Source organism: Bison bison, unplaced genomic scaffold (assembly GCF_000754665.1).
Source record: "Bison bison bison isolate TAMUID 2011002044 unplaced genomic scaffold, Bison_UMD1.0 scf7180017864310, whole genome shotgun sequence".
Lineage (NCBI taxonomy): Eukaryota > Metazoa > Chordata > Mammalia > Artiodactyla > Bovidae > Bison > Bison bison.
In genome coordinates, this window is record NW_011494882.1 from 3,196,396 (window position 1) to 3,220,666 (window position 24,271).

A 24,271-nucleotide genomic window follows, 5' to 3' on the forward strand; every position below is an offset into this window, starting at 1 on the left:
CTCCTATAACAACCCATGCATACCTCCTTCAAGAAAATACGTGTAGGGAATTCCCTGGCAGCCCAGTGATCAGGACTCTGCACTTTCACTGCCAAGGGCCCAAGTTCAGTCTCTGGTCAGGGAACTAAATTCCCACCAAAAAGAGGGGGAAAAAAAGGAAAGGAAATATGTGTATATGTTAATTATCTAGAGCTGCATAACAATGTATTCTAAAACTTAATGGGGTCAAAGAATAGCCATTTTATTTGTTCAAAATGCTATGGGTCAAGCTTTTAGATAAAGCTTAGCTGGGTGGTTCTGCTCCACATGGCATCAGCTGAGGTCATTCACTCAGCTGAATTCATTCAGCCCCTGGACGGAACAGAAGGCTCATGACGTGTGCACTCACGTGTCCTCAGCGGTCTTCTCACGTTGCTGCTCTGTGTGGCTAGCTTCGGCTTCTTCACCGGACTGTGGGCTTAGAGTAGATCAGCTTCTAACATGGTGGCTGGCTTGCTAAGAAGAACAATTTTAAGTGGCAAAAGCCAAAGCTGTAGCTCCCTTAAGGCCCAAGCTCGAAAATTACACAACATTGCTTACACCACATTCTACTAGTCAAAGCAAGTGATAGAACAAGCTCAAATCCAAAAGAAGGAGTAAAAAGCATGTATAGCCATCTTGAAGTCACCACCACAGGTCCCTGCCCTTAAGATGCTGAGGTCCTTGAAGGCAAAGAGATGATTCTGTATTAGTGTTGGTGCCCCCAGCACCTAACTGGGAGGAGTGCCTGGTTTAGAGTAGGTGCTTAACAATTGATGTGTGAACTCCCACCAAACATGGAAAGCTCTAGAAGTAGGTGAACTGGTCTAACAAAACACTCAAGGCAGCTCCTCTGGCAGCTGTCAAAACCTCCCACCCACGACCTCTGCTTCTCATCAAATCCATCTTCAGTTCATTCCCAGCACAACAAAAAGTACAAGCAATGCCAAAGTCATCAATCAAGTACCACTGTCTCTAACCAGCTTTAACACAGATAAAGCACAGAAGTGAAAGATGTTAGTGTAGTCAGAATGTTCTATAGGCTTATCTAAGTGATAGATTAAATAAAAACGTACCTGTGTAAAAATATTTTCAACCCTAGTGCTATGGGGATCCAGAGCATCCCCAACCAAAAGGTCTCTCAGTTCCTCCTGTTTGGGATAAACCCTCACCCCAACCTCACGCAAACAGCAACAAGAGCCAGCATCTAGCCCATGAGGCTCACTCCTGAGTTCCCTAAGGAAAGCCCTGTTTCTGTTGCCTATGGCTCAGGGCAGCAGCCTGACACTACTACCAGAATACCAACCTTCCAAGAGCAGACTCCAGGGGCATTGCCTTGGGGAAGGGAAGGGATGAGTCAGCCCAGACCACCAGCAGTTGTCTGTAGAAGAATGTCCAGGCCCTGTGTACAGCCAGCAAGGGCACAGACACTCAGTTTTTAATAAGGAAACCACTGGGAGGAAAACAAACACAGTTTTAAAATATCTGAGTCAGCAAATTGACTTTTTCATTCATCTTAGAGGCCCAGGCCTTCTCCAGTAGGATCAATCAGGTCCATTCCTAACCTGGAATCTGAAATAGCTGGAGGTACCTGAGGGGAGCAGGCACAGACAGAACCCACCTGGCACTTAACAGAGGTAGAGAAGCAGCTCTTCTTCCCTCCCTGTAGCGGAGGACAACTTGGCAGAGGCTAGCCATCCTGCAAAGAATCACTTATACATGTTAGGAGTGTGCTGGATACATGAGAAAATGACCCATTTAGCAACTCTCTAGAATCCCTGAAAATGAAGAGCGCTACCCAAATCATCATATTGTCTTTTTATGAGGCAACCAGGAGTAGACAGTGTAAGGGCAGGGAAAAATACAGACCCCTTTCCTTCACATTATAAGCTAGGCAGAATCCTGGCAGCTATAACATATAGGCAGAGATGGAGGAGGGACCACATTTTAAATTCCTCGGGTTACTCAGCTCCTTTTCCAGCGCCCTTCATTTCCCCCCAGAAACAGAGTAAAAAATAAGAGACCCATGCTAAACATCGGTGTATCCAACCAACAGATATTTAATGAGATATTTAACCTAAAACATATCAGGCCCTCCTCCAGAATGGAGCTAGCAAAAGAAACTAGGAGACAAGATGCCTGCTATGTTGGAATTCTCCAACAAGGAAATAAAAAGGGAATTTTAGATCATAAGTGACATGAAGAGAATAAACTAGGAGAAGTGTGATAGAGAATGGCTTCTTTAAGGAGAGAACACCTCTCTGAAAAGGAGGCATTCAGAGCCTTCAGTGATGACACAGAGAGAGCCATAACCTGAGAGAGAAGAACCCCAGGCAGAGGGGACAGCAAGCACACCCTTGAGACAGAAATGAGCCTGCTGTCTTTAAGGAACAGAATGGAGACCAATGCAAAAATTAACAAACATGGTGTGAGATAACGTGGGTGAGACAGACAAGGGCTCTATCATGCAGGGCCTTGAATATCACAGCAAAGCATTTGAATTTTATTTTACTCCATATTCTGTCTAAATATTCCTACTCCTGGTTCTTTAGCACTGCAATGCTTTATTCATCAGAGACATGGATGCTCCCAAACAAAGGTCCTCAAAATGTAGTGCCCAGGCCAATAACATTGGCATCTCTCTGGGAATTTATTAAAAATGCAAACCTGCTGAATCAAAAACTCTGAAGGTGGGGGTCCAGAAATCTGCATTTAGTAAGCCCTCCAGGTAGTTCTGATACATGGTAGTTTGAGAACTACTGCTCCAGAGAAAATAACTTTCTAGACTACTGAAACTTCCGTAAGTACAACACATTGATAAAGAAGACAAGAAAATGGGCATTATATGTTTCAGTGTGGTTCCTATCTTTTAAAAACAAAGGGAATAAAGGAAATAAAAACAATATATGACCTTTTATGAATAATTCATGATCCTCATTGTGTGGACTCTGACATGTTCTGAGGGTCTAGGAAAACACGTAAAGCTGCTTGTTCCTATACTTATTGTCCCCAAATGGCTATTCTTTGTGAGATTTTTGTGCTTGCTTTTGATAGCTACTCTATACCTTTCTTTGTTCTTAAGCATTGGCTTCACTTAATCAGAGTAGAACAATGAAATAAGTAATAGACATATTCAAATATAGGCCAAAATTTTATTAGATTTGTAAGACATAAAATTACTCTGTCAGTTGCTATAAAACCTTCCAAATTCTTACTCTCAATTTTTGTACTTTTCTCAGACCATAGCACTGATATAAAAGACCCATGAAAAGTTTTATGTATGTTTAATTGAAGTCCTGTAGGGTGAAGACAGAGATAATGGAACAGAAATAAGACTTGAAGAGATAACAGCTGAAACTTTTCCAAAACTAATTGAATATATCAACTGTTAGATTCAGGAAATCCAAAACTGAAAATAAAGTAAAACTTAGGTACTTTAAAGCAAAACTGCTAAAGACCATGAACAAAGAAGATAAAAGCAGCCAGAGGAAGAAGACAGATTTCCATCAAAGGACCAATGATTAAACTGACAACTAATTTCTCAACAGTAGCCAAAAGATATCTAAGACAACGGAATTGGGAGACAAGAGAACATGGGTCATAAAAACAGATTAAGAAATTACATACAGATGCTGAAAATAGAAAGAAAGGTTGGTTTCATAGTCCTCTGAGCTACCAAACCAGGATTCTTTAAATTACCTCTGACCAGCAATGGTCAAGTCGCTCTAGAAATGAGGAATGGAAGTGTGGGGGGACAAGAAACTAGACAAGGCTTTGTATAACTCTTCCTTCATATGCACACACACCAGGCAAGAGTGTTTTGTTTTTTTATTTCATCTGGACTCCCATAGCACCCTGTACATCCCTCTTTCCCATCATGTGTAAGGCAATAAATAGTAAATCGCTTTTCTGTCCACTTACACTCAGTCACATTACACTGTGAATTTATGAAAAATAAAGACAGGGTTGTATTTGTCTTTGAATCCAAATACCTAGCAGAGTGATTGACATAAGAAGGTTCCATTAAATACTGAATGAATGAATAGACAAATGAAAGAATCAATGATGTTGTTTCATTTGCAAGAACCAGAGATCTGAACCTCCTTCCCAAGTCTCCTCCTGCCTCATCCACAATTTGTCACTACCAGCTTCTTCCCAATCCTGTAGAAAGAAGCCTGGAGCCTGAGGGTACATTCCCTGGCTTCTTTTATTTCAACCAAAATATTCAATTAGTTGCCTGATATTTACCTGAATGTTGCTTCTATTTTCTTCTGCAGATCTGGGTGGGACTATTCTTGAGAGTGACTATGCCGAAAAGATATTGCCTTCCTCATGATCTACGCCACCTCCATTCTTTACTTCTGGTCAAATAACTAGGGTTAGGTTTCAAGGTAGCCCAAGTGAAGAAATGCAATGCTTGGTCCAGAAGAAAACATCCTGTCCTCAGAAGGAGCTGCAGGATTTGATGAAAATGTATCAGCCTGATCTAGGGGTACACATGTGGGAACAAGTTCAAGGATGATACACAGGAAAGGAAGGAGGAGAGCAGAATACAAAGGTGAGGGAGGGGTTGTTGACTTGGGAGCCCCCTTAAAGTTAGAATGATTGCATTTCTGAATGGCTCCTTGAAGCTTGGGCATGATGCTTTACAGTAAATTACAGGGAGAGGCTGCACTACCATGGCAGAAAATTGAGGACAGGATCAGAATGTTCAGGGAGACAGAAATGTTAGAACAAATTTATGTGAGACACATGCTTCCTGGGAGGGTTCAGGGGACAGTCCCTGCTTTAGGGCAATAAGGAGTATGTCAGTCAGGGGAAACTACATCCCTGAGAAGCTTGGAGATAACTGTCCATCGTGGGCCAGGGTGAGAAGAGGTGACCCTGCCATATAACTGGGCTCCCTAGACTCGGGGGGAATGATGGGATTCCAGAATAACAAAGGCCAAGAAGCCAGTGCTTCACCACCAGAGTCCAGGTGGACATAAAACACAAAGGCAACAAGGCCAGAGGGACAACCAGAGCTGTCGTCTGGTGCCTCCACCCACGAGGTTTTGCTGAAGGCTAATAGACCGTGGTGTTCCCGGGACTGGGACAGATGATCAGCCAATAAAGGTATTGCGTGACTTGTATAACAAGAAGGGAAAAAAAACATCAAGGGCTATCAAGAAGAACGTTGATGTGCTCATAATTTCCAGATCTGAGTCAGTACTCAGACCCCTAATCTGGGTCCCCTTGAGAAAGGGTCCGGCAATGTCTCCCACACGAGTGAAGTCTTTAGGAGTTCAGTGATCTAAGGCATGTCAGGACATCCCCTGACAGATAAAGAACACATTATTACATGTTGGGCTTACTACTACTAAGAAAGAAATACAATGCTAGCTAAGCCCCTTAAGGTTTTGGAGAAACATAACCTATAATAGGGAATATCGCTATGTATTGGGTGACTGAAGTCGTTTGAGGTCTGGAGCAAGAGAGGGCTCTGCAGTAGATCCAGGCTGCCATGTGAGGTGCCCTTGGCTCGTGTGATCTGGCAGATCCAATGATACTAGAGGTATCTGTGACAGATAGGGATCCAGGGTAGAGTCTCTGGCAAGCCCCAATAGGAGAGCCACAGGACAGACTCTTATAGCTCTTCTGGAAGGGAAAATGACTTCCTATTTGAAAAGCAGCTTCTGGCATGTGATAGGGCCATATTAGAGATACATTGCTCCCTCTGGCAACTGCCTCAATTTGGGGGGGGGGGGGGGGGGGGGGTTGCTTCTCTTTATACTTAATTTCTTGAAAAATTATCTATATATTCACAATTTCCACTTATTCTCTTCTGACTTTGTTTCAAAACTACTCCAAATCAGGTTTTCACCCCCACAATCTCACTAAAACCAGTTTTTGTGAACTTTACCAACAACTTCCATGTTCCAAATACAATAACTAACTTTAAGTCCTCTTTGAACTTGATCTGTCAGCAGCCTCTGAGCCATTAGGACATGCCCTTTCTTGGGGCTTCCCTGGTAGCTCAGAAGATAAAGAATCTGCCTGCAAAGCAGGAGACACAGGTTTGATCCCTGAGTCTGGAAGATCCCCTGGAGAAGAGAAGAGTATGGCAACCCACGCTAGTATTCTTGCCTGGCGAACTCCATGGACAGAGGATCCTGGCAGGCTTACAGTTCACGGGGTCACAAAGAGTCTAACACGACTGAGTGACTAACACTTTCACTTTTCTTGAAATAGCTTCTCCCCTTGTCCCTGGGACTTTCCTCTTTCTTCCTATCTCACTGGTTCCTCCTTATCACCTTGGCTGGTTCTTCTCATGTTCTCAGCTACTAATGCTGGCATCCCCAAGGCTCAGCCTCAGGTTACTTTTCATTCCATCTATATTCTCTCTTCCTAGGTGACATTATCTCATCCACAGCTTCAATTCTTTTACATGCTTCGCATTCCCAAATTTATACCTCTAACCCTACCTCCTTCCCTCATGCATCCAACAGTCTATTAGACCTCTCTACTAGACATCTGATAGATAGACTTAATTCCAAAGACGAATTCTGGCTCCCCCACTTCCAAATATGTCCCTCCTCCAGGCTTCCCAAACTTAGTAAACAACAGCTCTACTCATCCAGCTCCTCAGACCCAAAACCTTGACTCATTTTTTGCTCCTTTCTTTCCAGGCTCACATTCCATTCATCAGAAAATCTTGCCAGTTATTCCTTCAAAATATTTAGAATCTGTTAAATCCTTAGTCTAAGCCACCATCCTCCTTGCTTAGATTCTCGTATCCTGTTTTCATGCTTCCATCTTTGCCCTATTCAATTTATTTTAAAATCAGTAGCCACAATGATCTTGCCCCACTTCTACTGAAAACCTTCCACAAGCTTCCCATTTCCTTCAGGATAAAATCCAAAGTCCTTATAGTGACCCACAAAGCCCCACAACATCTGCACAACCCATGATTCTGGATCCCCTTTGACTTCACTTCCAACACTTTCCCTGAACCCTCTCTGGACACCCCTTTTTCTTTGACATGCTCCCTTCAGTCAGCCTCAGGGCTCACTGCCTCACTTCTGCTCCAACTCCACTCCCTCAGATACACTACTCCTTTCCATCTCCTGGAGCCCTCTCTATTTCTCTTCCTAGCAGGTCTCACTACTTGGTAGATTATACAACATTAATTTTATTGTCTGGCCCAACCCAGTAGATTGTAAGTTTGGGGAGAGCAATAGCTTGTTTAATTTCTATGTCCTCAGCCCTTAGGACAGTGGTTGGAATAAGTTAAATATTGAATAGATTTTTGTTGAGTGCATGAGTAATTTTAATCCTAGTGTATAGGAGGAGAAATATAGATTAAAAATGCTTAAGACCTATATACACAATAGGACATTACTCACTCATCACAGACAATGAAATCTTCCCCTTTGCAACAACCCAGATGGACCTAGAGGGTATTGCGCTAAGTGAAATAAATCAGACAGAGCAAGACAAATACTATATGATTTCACTATACATGGAATCTAAAAAAAAAAAAAAACAAGATAAGCAAAGCAAAATAGATACAGACTCATAGATACAGAGAAACTGGTAGTTGCTAGTTCATTTCAGTCATGTCCGACTCTTTGCGACCCATGGACTGCAGCACGCCAGGCCTCCTTGTCCATCATCAACTCCCGGAGTTTACTCAAACTCATACCCATTGAGTCAGTGATGCCATCCGATCATCTCATCCTCTGTCGTCCCCTTCTCCTCCTGTCTTTAATCTTTCCCAGCATCAGGGTCTTTTCCAGTGAGTCAGTTCTTTGCATCAGGTGGCCAAATTATTGTAGTTTCAGCTTCAACATCAGTCCTTCCAATGAATATTCAGGTAGTTGCTAGAGGGGAATTTACATCAAAATAGGTGAGAAAAATCCAGAAGTACAAACTTCATCGTAAAATAAATAAGTCATGGGGATGTAATATATAAGCACAGGGAATATAGTCAATAATATCATAAAAACTTTGTATAGTGGCTGAGTCTTGATGGTTACTAAACTCATCATGGTGTCAATTTATAATGTATATAAACGTCAAATCACTACATTGCACACCTGAAACTAATATTATAAGTCAGTGAAAGTTGCTCAGTCATGTCCGACTCTTTGCGACCCCATGGACTATACAGTCCATGGAGTTCTTCAGGCCAGAACACTGGAGTGGGTAGCCTTTCCCTTCTCCAGGGGATCTTCCGCACTCAGAGATTGAACCCAGGTCTCCCACACTGCGGGCGGATTCCTTACCAGCTGAGCCACAAGGGAAGCCCTTATATGTCAATTATACGTTAATTTAAAAATTACAAAGAAAAAACGGAAGTTATAAAATTGTTTTTGAAAAAATGATTAAGACCATTAGAAGCTCCCAGCTTGGTACCCTTCCCCAGAGCACAGGGTATATACCTTCATGCTGTTGTTTGGTTGCTAAGTCGTGTCCGACTCTTTTGCCACCCCATGGACTGTAGCCCACCCTCTGTACATGGGATTTCCCAGCCAAGAACACTGAAGTGGGTTGCCATTTCTTTCTCCAGGGGATCTTCCCCACCCAGGGATCGAATCCATGTCTCCTGTGTCTCCTGCATTGGCAGGTGGGTTCTTTACCACTGAGCCACCAGGAAAGCCCATATACCTTCATAGGCCACAACAAATAGTTTTAACCAGAAAAGTGTTATCAAGCATACCAAATAACTGGTTTTATTGCTTTCACTGCTCTGAACTTAGGATATTACCTTATTTTGGAGTTTTGACACAAGATCCATTTGCTATAGCAAATTCAGACATAAACAGTCTAATCCACATATATTTTCTTTCTCCTGTGAATGGGAAGATTCCACATGGCCAGGTCTGGACTTACAGACAGACAGCAAGAGTTTCCTAGATGCCTGAGTGACATCCCCCACCCCCCTCAAAAATGCTCCCTTCTCTGGTTCAGAAGAATCTGAAATTACACAATTTACAATTCATTGACCTCTGAAAAAAACAAGTCACGCCCCAAGGAGAGCTGCAAACAAAAGCGTTCCGAGCCAGATTCCTTGTTGACACTGGTCTCTGGTTACACCCTGGCATAAAAAGGGAGGAAATGCAGTCCTCAAAGCAGTGCATCCCCACTTTTGTCTGTCCCCAGAGGAATCCCTTCCCCCACTCCACAAGAGGAACTCTCTGGGAGTTCAGAAACACAAATACTGCCAGGGGAGGCATTTTCAAGTTACACACGATAGATAGAAAGATAGATAGATAGATAGATGGATGGAGCGATCCAAAGTAACTCATAGGTCTGGCTCATGTTACTTGTCTTGGACTGGGTTTAAAGCTTTAAACAATTCCTCTCAAGTATGCCCTGTTGTGAATCCCCTTTCCTGTTCAAAACCCTTTCTTGGCCCAGACCCCAGGAGTCACCTTCCAGAAGAATATGGCCACTCCCAGCGCCCCTCTCTCAGTCTCCTCACAAAGCACAGACTTGTCCCAAAGGACCAGGTCTGCCCCGGAGGAACAAAGCCACAAGGCTGACATCTCACAAGTAATTACCTTGTCCCCAGAATTCCAGAGAGGCCTTTCCTCAGGCTCTCCTCAGTGTCCTGGATGGTGAGTCTCCTGTTTCATCTGGTCTGGGTCAGAGGCCTGGATGAAGCACTGCCCCCATCACACACCATCAGCAGATTTCACTCATCCACCCTGACTTCTGATCTCTTGGCTTCACCCCCCTTCTCAACACAACATTCATAGATCCCTGGACCAGATGTAAGATAAAGCAGTACTTGTCATTCCCAGTTTGGGCTGCTTGGTCCATCTATGCTAACCACATGCATCACTTTTACATAAGCCCCCAAAATGGAGACTAATGTGCTAAAGGGCAAAAGCCTGTTGGGGTCAAGGTGGTGCAGGAATTCCCACCTTGGAGACAAAGACCAGGCTCCTCTTCTGGCACCAATCTCATCACTAACATTCTTTAGAGTTTCTACCTGGTCCTCTCTCTCATCCTACTTTTAAATCTTCCTTAAGAGTTATTTCTTCCAGGGTTTCCATGCAAACCCATGCACATCTCAGTAACTTCTGCTTGTTCTATGTACAAGCTCACAGCTCTGTCCCCTCAGCATCCTCAGCCCACTTGTTGGGTTCAGACCCTCCACTGCTCCCTTCTTGCCGTCATGCATATTCTATCATAAAGGACTTTGGAGTTCCTAAAACATGTTTATGTACCACACCTCACTGATAATCACATAACCTCTTGTCAAGCCGTCTAGGAAAGTGGGTTGTTTCCTACATTTTCACAGATGCTGAGGTTGAAATGCCGGGTAAAGGCTTTGTCCACAACCACCCAGTGGAGGAGTGACAGAGCCCAGGGGGAGGATCTTCATTCCCCACTGCTGCTTCTAAGGGTCATTCATGCTCAAGCTCATCTCCCTCCGTGGAGTGGTTCCCAGGACACCATCCTCACCCAAATTTTTCCTCTGCACACATTCATTCCCTATAAGTCGGAAATCAGACAGACCCTTATCCACATCCCAGCTCTGCCTTTAACCTGCAGTGTGACATTCAATTCAGTTCAGTTCAGTCGCTCAGTCGTGTCCAACTCTTTGTGACCCCATGAATCGCAGCACGCCAGGCCTCCCTTCCATCACCAACTCCCGGAGTTCACTCAAACTCATGTCCATCAAGTCGGTGATGCCATCCAGCCATCTCATTATCTGTCGTCCCCTTCTCCTCCTGCCCCCAATCCCTCCCAGCATCAGGGTCTTTTCCAATGAGTCAACTCTTCACATGAGGTGGCCAAAGTATTGGAGTTTCAGCTTCAGCATCAGTCCTTCCAACGATACCCCGGACTGATCTCTTTTAGGATGGACTGGTTGGATCTCCTTGCAGTCCAAGGGACTCTCAAGAGTCTTCTCCAACACCACAGTTCAAAAGCATCAATTCTTTGACGCTCAGCTTTCTTCACAGTCCAACTCTCACATCCATACATGACCACTGGAAAAACCATAGCCTTGACTAGAAGGACCTTTGTTGGCAAAGTAATGTCTCTGCTTTTGAATATGCTATCTAGGTTGGTCATAACTTTCCTTCCAAGGAGTAAGCGTCTTTTAATTTCATGGCTGCAGTCACCATCTGTAGTGATTCTGGAGCCCAAAAAAAGTGAAGTCTCTCACTGTTTCCACTGTTTCCCAATCTATTTGCCATGAAGTGATGGGACCAGATGCCATGATCTTAGTTTTCTGAATGTTGAGTTTAAGCCAACTTTTTCACTCTCCTCTTTCACTTTCATCAAGAGGCTTTTTAGTTCCTCTTCACTTTCTGCCATAAGGGTGTTGTCATCTGCATATCTGACATTAGTCAAGTTATTTAACCTCTGGGAGCCTCAATCCCTTCTTTTGTACATTGAGGGTATGATGATCTCATGAGACCACTGTGAGGATTAAATGAGGATGTAATGGCACATGGTAAGTACTCAGTTAAACAGTAACTGTCATCTTCATCTTCATCACTCGTCTCTTATCTGAGATGGCAAGGGTCTCCTAATCATTTCCCTTGCCTCCAAGTATGCTAACCTCCCCAACCCCCTCCACCCCTCCACCCTACCATCCCACCCCCATCCAGGCTACCTCCAGGTTACCTTTCACAAACACACATACCTAGAAGAAAAATGGAGGACATTTTAAGGAAATTTTTGCTTCCATACTAATATAAGCAAAAGAATAAAAATGAACTAATTTTAAAAACCAAAATTTCACTACACCCTCCCACTCCTCACCTCCTACCCCTCACCTCTTACCCAATCCCCCAAAGAAAAAACATTTGCAAATTCTGACCAGATGTGTCATTGAGTGAGTGAGTGAGTGAGTGAAGTTGCTCAGTCGTGTCCGACTCTTTGCGACCCCATGGACTATAGCCTGCCAGGCTCCTCCATCCGTGGGATTCTCCAGGTAAGAATATTGGAGTGGGTTGCCATTTCCTTCTCCAGGAGATCTTCCTGACCCAGGGATTGAACCCAGGTCTCCCGCATTGTAGGCAGATGTTTTACCATCTGAGCCACCAGGGAAGTCATTAGGAAACATATTACTCTCCAGATAACAATGAAATCATCTCCCACCACACCTACAAGAAACAGACTGGACTCTACCTCCATCGAGTCACTCAATATTCCCCAAACAGCAGCAACTTTCTGAAGACGGTAAGAGCCAGGGTTCTGGGGTTCAGCTCCCGACTCTCCCACTCACTAGCATGTATCTGTGGGGAAGTAGCATAACCTTGGTCTGCCTCAATTTTCTCTTGATTAAAACAGGGATAAAATCTACCCTAAAACTTATATGTGAGAATTCAATGAGATAATCCAAGAAAAATAGTTGGCAGGGGGCTGCACAGAATAAACTTTCAAGTACTAGGCACTCATTATTATTAGTGTTCACTTGTTCTTTTCCCTTGCCTGAGCTAGTTCCACAGAATCCCATCGCCACAACTCCCTCCACACTTCCTGTGTGTCTAGTCATCTGCAAGACACCTCCTCCATGAAACCCTTTTGGATTGATGCTTCTGAATTCCCTTTGTGGCAGGTATATATTTTTTCTCTAGAGCCCTTTCTGCTCTAGCCTATCTGCATTTTTTTTTTCCTGGAGGCTTTCTTAACTGTATCATGAGCATCTTGAAGAAGGCAAGTTTCCTGCCCATTACAAGCAAGGAGAGAAGAAAGGAAGAAGATGGGGGTGTGGGGAGGGAAGGCGGGAAGTACCACTGATGTTGGAAATGCTCTTCAAATTTTAATGGTTTACCTTAACCAAAACTTACAATGTTAAAAAGCAGAGTGAAGTAAGTTAGAGAAAAACAAATACCATATATTAACACATATATGTGGAATCTAGAAAAATGGTGCAGCTAAACCTATTTGCAAAGCAGAAATAGAGACACATAGAGAAAAAAATGTATGGACACCAAGGAGGACAACAGGAAGGTGGGATAAATTGGGAGATTGGGATTGACATATATACACTATTGATACTGATGTATAAAATGGATAACTAATAACTAACTAATGATAACCTACTGTATAGCTCAGGGAACTCTACTCAATGCTCTGTGGTGACCTAAGTGGGAAGGAAATCTAAAACAGATGGAATATATGTACACAGGTAACTGATTCACTTTGCTATACAGCAGAAACCAAAACAAAATTGTAAAGCAACTGTACTCAAATAAAAATTAAAAAGAAAGAAAAAAAAAAGGCGTTACATTAACCCATAGATTCTCAGTACTATCCTCCCCAAAAATATTTTTAAATATTTAAGAGCCTGCGTTTACATCATATCACATCTGCCTCCAACTCCATCCCTCAGTCCAGAATCCATTTGAGGAAGAGTGCCATTTTGGCCGCACTCTTTCCTAATATTCTCTTTTTTAAGGGTTTTTTAATTAAAGAAATTGTTATGAATTTGCCTATTGTGTCTATTCTTCTTTATCCAAAGATCGTGGTCCATCATCAAGCTGCTTTACCTTGAAAGAATGTACTGTGCTGGGGGAAGAACAACAGAAACCAAGGCTATGACAGCTGTAAATGTGCACACCTGCACATCCATAACACAGATTCTGGCCCAAAGATCAAGACATTCTATTTGTCATTATATATGTTCTTTCTAGGTTTCCCTGATGGCTCAGCGGTAAACAATCCTAACGCAATGCAGGAAATTTGGGTTTGATCCCTGGGTCAGGAAGATCCCCTGGAGAAGGGAATGGTAACCCACTCCAGTGTTCTTGCCTGGGAAATCCCACGGACAGAGGAGCCTGGCAGGCTACAGTCAATGGGGTTGCAAAAGAGTCAGAGATGACGTAGCAACTAAACAACAACAAAATTTTCTTTCCAGGAATTAAATGTCTTATGGCAATGAGAAAGAAATAGTTTTTCCACATCACCATCTTCTCCTCCCAGTATCTCTACCTTCCATGTATCTATTAAAACTGGGGCTATGGTTTATACAAACAGCTCAAAGCAAATGAGGAAAATTGAACATGAACATCTGCATTTTACACAAAAAGAAATACATCTCATATCCTCTTTAGTTTGTCATGACTCCAAAGAGAGAGAGAGCCAGAAAGTCTAGATTTTGTTCTTTTCAATCTGGAATGCAAATGACAGACACCAGCCTTCCCATTTTACAAAGAGTGCCTTGGAGAGAAATGGTGATGTGCCAGGGCTGGGGGAAGAGCTGTTTTTAAAGAACCAAAGCAAAGTTGCAGAAACTGGAACGCCCAAATGTTTGCAGTGTCTCAACTGGCCAAGAAACTGGCATGAAAGCCCACAGCCAGAGCTTGTAGGTACCTGAGTGGCCAGGAAGTACAGATGTCTCTGGGCTGAATCTTGTGAACTGCAGGTGCAAGTTACCGATGGGAGGTTCAGCTGTGGGAACATGCCACGTATGTAACAAAACTCAATTGAAGGGAGCCAAGTTTAAGATCATAACCCGAACTTGAATACAGGAGGCAGCAGATTCCATAGGATTTAGTTATAAAAGGAGAATTGCCATATTTTTCCTTATGAATTAACTTCAACATTAAGTAGGTGAAAGTAGCACCGTATTTACTTCTCATGGAGTACATTTTCAGTAACAGAGTCAGCCCTATAAAGACAAAACTCTCCTGCGTGTCATTTAGTTCTCCAAGCATTGTATCGGAATCAGCCCTATCAAAATAAAAACAGATTAACTTTGTTAAAGAATGCTTATTGACACTTGTATATTTAAGGTCCAAGTAGAAAAGAAGCAGCCAGAAATATCCTAACACTAAAACAACACGATTCTAACTTAGATCACAGTTTTGACTATTTTAATCTCCAAATTGGTTTATTCTGGTGGAATGGATTGGGGAAGATGAGGAAGGAATGTATACTTTTTTAAGCCTTTACAAGATGCTAGGCACTGTTGAGACTCCTCACAAATATCTCTGATCCTCACACCTCTCTGATCCTTGAAATAGGTATCATTATTCCTGTCTTACACAGAGGGCACTGAATCTCAGAGACACTAAGTAACTTACCCAAGACCACACAGCCAGCAAATGGCAAAATTGCCAACTTTTATACAAAATTCAAATGTTGTATAAAATTTGTATAAAATTCAAATTTTGTATGAAATTTGTATAAAATTCAAATTTTGTATAAAATTTGTATAAAATTCAAATTTTGTATGAAATTTGTATAAAATTCAAACTTTAGACAAAATTCAAACTTTTATATTTAGGATATTTCCTTGCCACATTTAACAAGAGCCCTTACATATCAGTAAGTATTGCAGAGAATCTGATGCTAACTTTGGTATTAATGAAACTTTGTTAAAGTGAGGTGGTTTGGGATTAGATTTTAATACTCATTAGAAAATAATTTCTGGGGAGAGTTTATGTCATATTTTTTTATGTGTCAAAATTTGAACTTTGGGGGAGGGAGGTGGGAGGGGAGGTTCAGGATTGGGAACACGTGTACACCCGTGGCAGATTCATGTTGATGTATGGCAAAACCAATACAATATTGTAAAGTAATTAGCCTCTAATTATAATAAATTAATTTAAATTAAAAAAAATTTGAACTTTGGATTTCTACTCCAATTTGTAATCCTTTAAAAATATTATCTGCTCTAATTTAAAGGTATTTTCATGTTTTCCTTTTTAATTTTTTATGATCTAGTTCTGAAATTATAAGTCAAAAAAGAAATTCTAATTTAGCATGTGCTCTGCACTTCCAATTTTTTTAGCTATTACTAGTAGCTCCTATATACATAAACATGAGAAATCACTAAAGTAAAATTTCAGTTTTGAAATAAAGAAAAAAAAAAGCTAAATCACATCAAAGAAAATTAAGCACTGGAAGACACTTTCTAGAAAAAAAATATTAATATGTAATTATTTTAGGAGAAGCTACAAATCTGTTTAACCAGCCCAACCCCACTCCCAAAATTAAATAACCTAATCAGATCACTTAGAGAAATAAGTGCTTTTTGCTGCCCTACCCTAAGCTCATACTGCTATTTAACCTGCCTTTAAACAAACAAGAATTTTTTAACATTTTCTATCCTTTAAGCAAATGTTCTTTGCTTGGCTAAATGACAATGTTCCAGAAATGCCTACCACAGAAGCATAAAAAACCCTTGGCAACATTCCAGGAGAAATTTACCCTGCATAATGTGTTCCAGCAAACGCTCAATAGCTTTTCTGGTGAACCTGCTGGTTCTGTGTGCACTTGAACAGGATCTGAAAAGAACAAAAGAAAAAACTGATAGACATTTTCCTTTTTGTTAGTCTGGTGAAGTAGCCCTCAGCTTGAATGAACAAACTTTCCAAACGTGGAAAAGTGAATGCATGTATGGCTAACCTAAACCCGGCTCTGGGCTCTGATGTCAGTTTTGCTTTACTCTTTGATTCCCTGAAATTCAAGTATAATTATATTGTTTGTCTTTTCGTCTAATAAAATGTGCATTAGCATTTGGTTCTCCTTGGAGTGTAGTATTTGTTTAGATGAATGTATTCTTTCAAATGATTAGTAGTGCTGTCATAATGAGAATGCTTTAGATCAGACATCCACTCTCCATAGAATATTAAAAAGAGGGAGACCAGAGGAGCAAACCTCTTCAAAAGGGCTCAGAAGTGTGCTCACAATTGGCTAAGGCTATCACATTCTCCAGATATTTATGAGAAGTTCACCAAGTGAAAAGACTTGAAGATGAAATCCATTTTATAAAGTGAAATAGATGCAAGTTTTAATATTTTATGCCCCTTTGCAACTTTTTCTTAGGATAAACATTTCCTACTTAAAAAATAAAACGATTGGACATTTTACAGCCTATGAAACTGTAATAAGCCCCATTTGGCCCCAATTCTCCTTGGACATGGGGGGATGCAGAGTTGGGCTGAGTTGCCCAGAATCTGTACTAAAAGCCTGTTTGACCTTAAATGCCTTGAATGGAGGAAGTGTTGTGGGAGCAGGATTCAGTAGTAATAGGAAAGGTGAAATTTTCTCCATCTGATATTCTAGGACACACACACAGAGCTGAAACTCAACCCATTTTGCAGGCAAGACCTCCCTCTAGATACAAACGCCAGGTGCAAGGGAGAATTTAAGCCTGGGGAAGGACCAAAGGCCCTGGAGTATGCCTTCAGAGGCCTCCCACTGTCAGTCCATCAGCCTGCTCCACACAGGCTCTTTCTCTGGCTCCCTGGGGCCACTTGGAGGAGCACAGCAGGGGGACAATTGGGACTTAAAATATAGACTTCTGATGGTATTATGAGAGATACCCAGACAGTGTTGAAGAAACATCAACACACATCTTTAACGGCTAAACATAGACAGTTTAAATGTACAGTGCGCTTGTAACATTCTTCTGGCATTTCTTCATTTATTACTTTGCTGGAAACCTCCAAAAAAAAAAAAAAATGGAAAAGACCAACTAGAGGCCCTGACTACCAGGAAGTCATGTGGTGTATTAGGAGAAGGCAAGATCTTTACAAAACCCTCAACTTCTTCCTGCAGAAGAAAGCTGGGCCTCTAGACTCCCAGTCAACAGAGGAAATCACCAAATGCAAAAGCAGCATGAAACAGATGAAACTAAAGGGAACTTTGACTGTCATCCTTCTCCATCTTCAAGAAGTAACCATGATTCTGAGTTAAGGTGTTTCCTTCCAGGTCTTCAGAAAGTAATACACACACGCACACACAAAGAATAAATGATGTTATTTTATGTGTTTTTCTTCATACATGGTATAATGCTATGCTGGTGTTTGCATGAACGGTCGTGTCCACCTTTTCGCAACCCCATGGACTGTAGTCCGCCAGGTCCTCTGTTCATGGGATTTCCCAGGCAAGAAGACTGGATTGGTTTGCCATTTCTTTCTCCAGGGGATCTTCCTTACCCAGGGATCAAACCAGAGACTCCCATGTCTCCTGCACTGGCAGGTACATTCTTTACTGCTGCACCAGCTGGGAAACCATAATGCTATACACATCCTAAACAAATTGCTTTATTTTTTACTTTAAATTCATTTAGCAATATTTTGAAACTTATCCATGTGGCCTCATATAGATTTATTTCAATACTTCTGGCTACTGAATAGTATTCCATCTTTTGAAACCATCAGTTTTGTTTACCCATTCCCCTGCTGAAGTACATCAATTTTTGTGTGTTGCTGACCTGATGCATTCTTCCAGCCCACTTAAGCTTTCCCTTCTCAGAAGTCTGACTTTACTTTATTCTGCTTAATTGTTCCATGTTTGTGAGATCTGTCTCCCAGACTAGAAAGTAAACATCTAAAGAGCAACTTCCACAGCCAGTATCTAAGAGAATCATTGTATCTGTGTAACAATTTGGTGAATGATGAATTTGGGGCTTTTGACTCTATCAGAAAGCTTCAACAGGAGCTTTGGCCTCACAGAGGCTCAAGAAATTCTATCTAGTTATTTATTTCCCCTTGTTTCTTAAAAGAGAAGTTCTGTATTTTCAAAGCAGGTTCAACTAAAATTCACTTCCTTTCCTAATTTAGATTTGTGGGGGTCAACATGTCCTTAAGATGTTCCAAATCCTAATACTGGTGATACAATGAAGGTTGCGCCTTTTAAAGATGAGTGTGTGTGTGTGTGTTTGAGAGAGGGGGAGAGAGAGAGAGAGAGAAGGAGACAGAAATACAGAAAGAGAAAAGACAGGGAGAGAGGAGAGGGAGGGGGAGAGGAGGGGAGGAGGAAGAGAGAAGGTTCCCAAACCCTCTTTGAGGAGTGGCCCTGTGGCCCCTGCTGGCCTGGAGGCAAAGCCGGACACAAAGGACTAACTCTCTTTGTAAACGAAATCTGGATAACAAGCACTATTCCTTCTTTTTCTTTAAAAATCTTATTACCCTGCCACTTTTACTTTACTCTTTTAGGTTGCTGGTGTCAAAATCATTTTCATTTCTTTTCCTGGAAACTTTATTCTCTGAGTCTTTAGTCTTCCTAAAGAAATTAAAAAAAAATTTTTTTTTTAATTGTTACTGCTCTTTCTAGGAACAATGAAGAAAGCACAAAGTCTCCACATCCACTCACCAGAAATCTTCCAAACCATTCAACTCCGGATCATGTCATAAAGAGCTGCTTGGAAAATGTGAAAACTTTGCCAAAGAGACTCACCCATTGCATTGTTTGTTAGAGGAAAGAAGAAGGTGTGGACCTATCAAAGCTGTGGAAACAAGCAAGTATTTGGGGACCTCTCTGTGTTTGTGTTAGATCATTTTTTCATCTTGTAAAATCATTTTAATTCTTTCTTAGTCACCTTCAGCAGCTTTGTTGGCTTTTTCAAGTCTGACCCCTCCCAGAATGCACACATGCTCATATACACGCAGTTCTGCAAAGAATCTCAAGGACTTAAAAAATCCGCTGGACTAGAGGAGTCCAGGTTAAGAAGATCTAAAGTAAAGTGAAATTTTCAAGAATCCAGATGTCAGCAGAAGTAGTAAGTGACAGGCTCTACATGCATTGACAGTAGCTACAAAATAAAAAACAGTCTCCATCTTTGGGTTTTGGAATATATTTGGGTTTTATCTTGAGTTGGTCTTTTCAGACATGTCCATGTCCATGACATGTTGTCATCAATGTGCCACCATCTTCAATCACAAAGGTTGACTCTGTGTCTGGAAGATAATATACTGGACAAGGCACAAAACAACACTGATCACAAGGAGATGATCTCACTGAAAGTACCTACACCTGTAGCAAGTACTGGAATTAAGTGAATGAATGATCTTGCCCATCAGTGCCCTTCACTTGTTTCTTATCACATCCTTGGCATTATCTCCTTCAGCAGCTACCCTACCCTCAAAATCATCCTTAGTACTCTTTCAACTTCAAAGACTTCTCCATATGCCATCTTCCTTAGACTGAACCTATTCCAAACCCTCAAATATTCCCCAAACCACATACTCATAAGATTACTGTCATTAGAGTAACTTCCACCATGTACAGAATGACTCCTATGTGTTGGCTATGCATGCTAATATATGTATTAAATCTGTACAACAACTCTGCTAGGTAGGTAGTAGTATTTTCATTTAAAGATGAGAAACATAAGCCTCAAAGAAAAGTGATATGCTAAAGGTTACAGAGCAAAAAAAAAAAAAACAAAAAACCTGGCAGAACTGGGTTTATCCTTAATTCCATTTGACTGCAAACTCTGTCTCAGTCTTGTTAGCTGGTACCACCATCGTGCTTTTCCAGAAAATTATTAAAATTACAGAATTCTCAGTGTAGATGTGTTCTCAGCCTGCTTTGGCTCAGAATATTTGAGCAGAAAAGGATGTTAGAGATGATCTTGTCTGACTCTAACACTTTACAGATAAGGAAACTGACAGCCAAGTAGGATGGGTTACTGGTCCAACCATGACCTTCCCTTTTTTAGTTCTTAAGGGGGTGGGAACCACATCCTTTGGGAAGTCATTTCATGCTCCTCCTAGCATAACTCTAAGTGCACCAAAAGCCTGTATGTGGACCTCTGATGTCCATTCCAAAAGGAGCAGAATATCAAGTCCAGAACACCTGAACAGCCAGAGCAAAGAAAGCCCAGACTCAAATGGCATCAACCTCGAAGGGAATAGAACAAGCCAAGGATGTTGCCTGGTCCTCAAAGATAGCAAAGCAATGAAGACAAGACATGTAAAACCACAGCAAAGCCCTCCCCCCAAAACCAACACCTGTATCCCAAAGCCACTTTTACCAACAGCAGTGACATGCAACCCAATTAAGCAGATAATTTCAAAGTCCTTCTCTGTAAGTCTGAGTAGCTGGAATGAGGAGGGAGAAGACAAGTCAGTGCTTGAAAGCTTGCCTTTAGGTTTGTTATCAAGAATAACAAGTGATTGCTATATTTCAAGTGTGTTTAAAAGTCCTGAATCATATAACTATTCTGCCTTGGGTTGTCCTTGAAAATGCAAAAATAGAAATGGAAGAAATTATCAAAGGGCAATAAAGCAGGGAAACAGAGATGAGGCAGGGGTGTGGGCTGCAATTCATTATTACAGATGCTTTAAACACTTACTGTATGGCAGTAGTTGACAAGCCTGGTTAAGAACAGAGCAATAAACATGCTTTCAATCTCTCTCCTAAAGAGAGACATAATAATAGGGCAAGAGAACAAAGAGTGTAACTGTTTAATAGCCATCCTTATTTTCTAAAGAAGGCAGTTTTGGTGACCCTAATGCTTTTAACATTCTTTTTTTGTCCCTTTATTATATCATTAGGCTACATCAAAAACACAAAATGTGCTATTTAATAGATCATATGTAACAAGAGAGGACACATGAGGTGGGTCAATGATCAGGGCTTGCCTAATTAGCTTTAATTGATTCACTTATCTCCAAGCTTCCCTAGGCTATTTTGTAAATAAATATGATTCAATACCAGGTGTTACATAAATATTCAATGTAAATACATATACATACACATAAATGTGTTGAATATATTGTGACCATTTGTTATATCCAGGTACTAAGCCTGCCGACCAGCTAAATAAGTTCCCTAGGCTCCAAAAGTATAAATCCTGAGCCCTCCCAGGCACATGCAGAGTTTGCTCAATCCGTAAACACGTAATTATTGAACCTGCCTTCTAAAGTAACACCACACCCTGGATATGATGCAAAACCCAGCATTACAAGATAAGCTTTGTCTCAAGTTTCTGCTCGTTGTAGTGCCTGAAGTATTTGCTCATATACTCAGGGACCGAAGCAGAAGTAAACAGTCAGGCCAGTATTATAGGGACACCTGGGTTTCAAAATCGACTTTCTTCTATTGTGAAAGCAATGAATGAAGTTCAGCAGAACTCCTATAAGAATGCCGACTCATCCCACACCACGTGGGTCACAGGACTTTGACCTTAGCTCAGGCCACCCTAAGAGGCCTAGGGCCATCCTCTTCCCTGGGGAGTCAGACCCAAGCTCCCAGTCCCCTGCTGCCACACATCACCTCCTGCCTGTCTCCTGTCTGCACCCTCTTGCACTGGGCGTTAACCAAGACTGTGCTCAGATCTCCAGCCAGGGCTCTGCACGGTACATTTAACCTGCCTGGACTCATGACTCTTTATACCTTTAAAACTACAAAATCACTTCTTAGGTATGATTTTTTTTTAATATCCTTCCCTCCCCACCAAGATATTATATAGCTAGCTGAGCAATGAAGAGCCAGAACCTGGGAGCCCAATGCCTGGGGTTGAATCCTGATCCACCACAGACTAACTGCACCTCAGTTTCCCTACCTGTCATTCTTGGGTATATAAAGTGGCTCAGTCAGAAAGAATCCACCTGTAACACAGGAGACTGTCTGCAATGCAGGAGATGTGGGTTCGATCCCTGGGTCGGGAAGATCCTCTAGAGAAGGAAATGGCAACGCAGTCCAGTATTCTTGCCTGGAGAATTCCATGGACAGAGAAGCCTGGCAGGCCAACAGTCCATGCGGTCTCAAAGAGTCGGACACAACTGTGCAACTAAACAACAACAGTCAAGATGAATAGGTAAGCAAAGAGCGTAGAATAGTGCCTATGCTATGCTCTGCTAAGTCACTTCAGTCGTGTCCGACTCTGTGCGACCCCATAGACCGCAGCCCACCAGGCTCCCCCGTCCCTGGGATTCTCCAGGCAAGAACACTGGAGTGGGTTGCCATTGCCTTCTCCTGGTACTCAGTAAATGCTGCCACCCAAGTGCAAGCATAATAAATGTGATCAAAAATGGTAGCTCCTATCTACCTTGGTGTTCAAGAGACAATGGGGACTGACAGGGCTGTATCTGAGCTGGCCCATCAAGGAAATGCCTGTAATGGCCAGCATTGCCTTGCGAGTTGTCCCTGCAAACACTGCAGCTGGCCTGGTGTGACCAGCTGTTTACAACTTCACGAAGAAGCAAAATCCACATGTCTGGATTTTAAGTTATTGGTTTACATTTTAAAAATTCATGTTTGAGCCAAAGAAAGCACATTTAAAGGCAGATTTAGCCCTTAAGCCACTATTTTGTGACCTCTGACATTTAGGAATCTATAATGGGGTGGTGTATGTATGTGTGCACATTCGTGCATTTTCATTTTTCTGTGTTTATCCTCTGTACATCTTCCACAGTTAAATATCTGAGGGGTAGTAAAAAGCATGCAGAAAGTATTCAGTTAAGATCAGCTGACCAATGAAGGTTTATTGACGAACAGACACCAGAGGAACTTTGCTGAAAGAAAACAATGAGTAAGTTAGTGTCACCCACATTCAATGCCCTCCGCATCTTCAGGTCAACAAGCCAAGCCCTGATGACACAAAGATGAACAAGATGCAGTCCCTGATCTTAAAGAATGTTATAGACTTGTGGGGACACAGACGTGTAGACAACTGTAACTGTTAACAAAACATGTGAACATGTCTTACCTCAACATCAGGAGAACCCAAGGTAGTTGGTATAGTGTGTGACTTTATACTCAATGTATAGAAGAGAAACAGGTTAAATGACTTGTCCAAGGTCACTCCAGCAGTTCATGGAGTTGTAATAAGAACTCAGCTCTGCTGACTTCAAACCCAGGGCTCTCTCTGCTGAATGCTAACGTTCTAACATAAAACACCTCTATTTCCCAGTGCCTCTACACTGGAGAAATCGGGTTCAGGAAGAGGGTCCATACCCAGTGAGTTAGATGGAGGCATTGATAGCATCATGGAAGGCAGGCTTTGAAAAGCACCTGTGAACAGTCAAATATTTTTCTTTTCATTAATTATAATTTCCCATCTACCAAAAAGAATTTGAGGCTACTTTCAACAAAGCATAATACCATATATATTTTTCATATTCAAGAAACAAAGTAATGAAGGAAAACAGAGATGAAGTCCCTGTTTCAGAAAGTTGAGGGTAAGCACGAGTGGGCATAACTCCTACCTCTGAGCTTCCTGAGAGACAAAGTAAACTGGGAAGAGATAAGATTCTGGTTTACAAAAGGAGGAAGACCAATTTTAATTTTAGCATATATTATCACCATTTGTTCTCTGAATCCACACAACAAAAATCAGTATTCTTATGGAAAACATTGATTTGAAAATGCATTTAAAAAATGAATTTATTATATTAGTAAAGTCTGTGGGTTGATCAGAAGACTTGGAAATTTTGTAACAACATACTCACTAGCACATGATTGCCAACATGAATGGTTTGGCCTGTTCTATAAAGGAAAATGGAGAATTGGCATCTTGTTTGGAAGGCTCATGCAGCAGAGTATGGGAGCATGGAAACAGTAA